Below are 2,527 nucleotides of genomic sequence, written 5' to 3'. Positions count from 1 at the left end.
GAGCTATCAGCACAGAGCCTAACGTAGGGCTTAATCTCACAGAGTGTGAGATCATGACCTGAGCTGAAGTCGGACGCTTAACCGACTGAGCCACCCAGGCGCCTCCCCCCCACCCCAAACAGAAAGTTAAGATTTAAGTCTCGATGAGACTCAGGCTAAATATTCTACCTTGAATACTGCACAGGTGATAGTGTGCACTCCATCCAGCATTCCTTCAGAAGGCAAAAACCGTGAGGCTGCGATATTTGATTACTTGGTTAAGGTGCTAATAGCCAGATCTTTCTACCTTAAGGTTACCTTTTACTTGGTATTTAACAAATAATCTGTGGAATAAGGCTTCTAGATAATGTGGATATCCTGTTCTCACAGAACCTTTCAAGCAATGATTTTAGCATCCACTGGTAATTTTTGCCCGAATCAATGTAACTCTTCAAGTTATAAAATGGTGCTTTTCATATACTATAAATACATTTATTAGTTGCCTCTCTTCTGCCAAGAACTTTTCCTGCTGTGCCCCCGAAGTTCATTTTTCATGAATTTGCGTTCATCCTTGTGCAGGGGCCATGCTAATCTTCTCTGTATTGTTCCAATTTTAGCATATTGTGCTGCCTAAGTGAGCACCCCAAAGTTTGTTTTTATTTTGAGCATTATTATAGATTCACTGATTTTTTTTTTTTTTGAAGTTCAATGTATTATTATATACTACCATTACTATTCTTTCTGGTACTCAAATCGTCCCAAATTAGGTTAGTGGGAGCTCTTTCAAAAGATCTCCCATGTCCTTGTGGTATGTCTCCACAATAAATCTTTGAGTGCTTTGGGGCACCTGGGTGGCTCGGTCGTTGAGCATCCAACTTCAAGCTCAGGTCATGATCTCATGGTTTGTGAGTTTGAGCCCCACGTTGGGCTCACGGTTGTCAGCCTGTCAGTGCAGAGCCCACTTCGGATCCTCTGTCTCCCTCTCATTGCCCCTCCCCTGCTTGTGATCTCCCCAAAATATATAAATAAGAACAAATAAAAAAATAAACCAACAAACCTTTGAGTGCTTCTCTGCTTTTTGGCACAGCATGTTTTAGGCACACCTTATACATTCCCGTCCCAGACTAATAATCACCCAATTCCCTTAGGAGCCCTAATTCCTTGTGGCAGGGAGTGAATGATACTTAGAAACCGATAGAGGGTACTAGACTGCTGTGTTCATTATTACTGGGGTCTCACGGCTTCTAGGCCCTTTTAATGAGCAGAACTAGAAAATACTGAGTTAAATCAGAGAAACTGCTGATATCTGACTATTTGTGGCCTAAAAATTGGCAACTTCATGGGGTTGAACCCAACATACTGTTTAAAAATCATGAGTTCATATTGACACTCCAACTGATGTCTAATACTATAGCATTCTTCCTCATCTTCTCTCATTCCACATTTATACCTTCATTCTCCCAGTGAGAACCTTTGCTTCCAATGACCTCAATATTCAAAACAGTTACAGAATTATAATCCAAATGCCACTAGCGCAAAGAGTCTATTAAGATTTATTTGGAGTTTTATCCTTAGAATACAGCCACTCAACGTACAGAGTGCTCAAAAGTACAGTGCCACAAGTTATTTGAATTCTTTTCTCTGTATGTGGTGATGCTATGCATTTAATACACATTTAGAACCACTTGTCTTTGTCTTATGTCAATTTTAGAGGTTTTGTTTTTATCTTTTTGGATTTCATTTCACTTTATTGTTGAACATTTAAAACATTTAAATGGTTCAAAGATCAAGTGTACTCACAAAAGTCCTACTCTCCTCTCTACCTTCTACCTTTTCTCCACGTATCCCCTGGCGATAACTATTTTCACCATATCCTGGTCTATCCTTTCGATGTTTCTGCTTTCCTTTCTGATATTATTTTTCCTTATTTTCTCTTTGTTCTTATACAAACAGCTGAATACTATGAACTCTTTTGCAGCCTGCTTTCTTGCACTTAACAATAAATCCTGGAAATTATTCCATATCGGTTCAGAGACCAGAATCAGAGAATCCTCACAACTGGAAGTTCCTTAGAGGTCACCTTAGTCCAAATTTTATCCCTCACATGACTCTAAACCAAAAATCAATCAAAGAGATCAACTCACATCTTGAAAATCTAGGGGCACCTGGGTGGCGCAGTCAGTTAAGCGTCCGACTTCAGCCAGGTCACGATCTCGCGGTCAGTGAGTTTGAGCCCCGCGTCGGGCTCTGGGCTGATGGCGCAGAGCCTGGAGCCTGTTTCCGATTCTGTGTCTCCCTCTCTCTCTGTCCCTCCCCCATTCATGCTCTGTCTCTCTCTGTCCCAAAAATAAATAAACGTTGAAAAAAAAAAAAAAAGAAAGAAAATCTAGGATATGGAGGCAGTAAAGTTTATTTCCTCATTAGGCTGACCATTCAATTTAGAGAGCTCTATCAGAAAGTACTTTCCCATGCTGAATTGACATCTAATTCTGAAAAACTCCATAGTTCAGCTACTTGTAGCCACAAAGAATTAGCTGGCTCCCTCTTT

General features: G+C 40.4%; 1 non-coding gene across 1 annotated transcript; it reads right to left on the bottom strand.

Annotated features, from left to right (window-relative positions):
- Positions 1-518: 518 nt before the first annotated feature.
- Positions 519-621, bottom strand: LOC112849048 (U6 spliceosomal RNA). Its single transcript, XR_003222498.2, has one exon. It is a non-coding gene; the product is annotated as a U6 spliceosomal RNA (small nuclear RNA).
- Positions 622-2,527: the final 1,906 nt, after the last annotated feature.

The sequence above is a fragment of the Puma concolor genome, chromosome C1 (genome assembly GCF_028749965.1).
Source record: "Puma concolor isolate L17-30 chromosome C1, mPumCon1.1.hap2, whole genome shotgun sequence".
Lineage (NCBI taxonomy): Eukaryota > Metazoa > Chordata > Mammalia > Carnivora > Felidae > Puma > Puma concolor.
The sequence above is the reverse complement of the archived record's forward strand: the minus strand, read 5'-3'. Positions and strand labels throughout refer to the sequence as shown.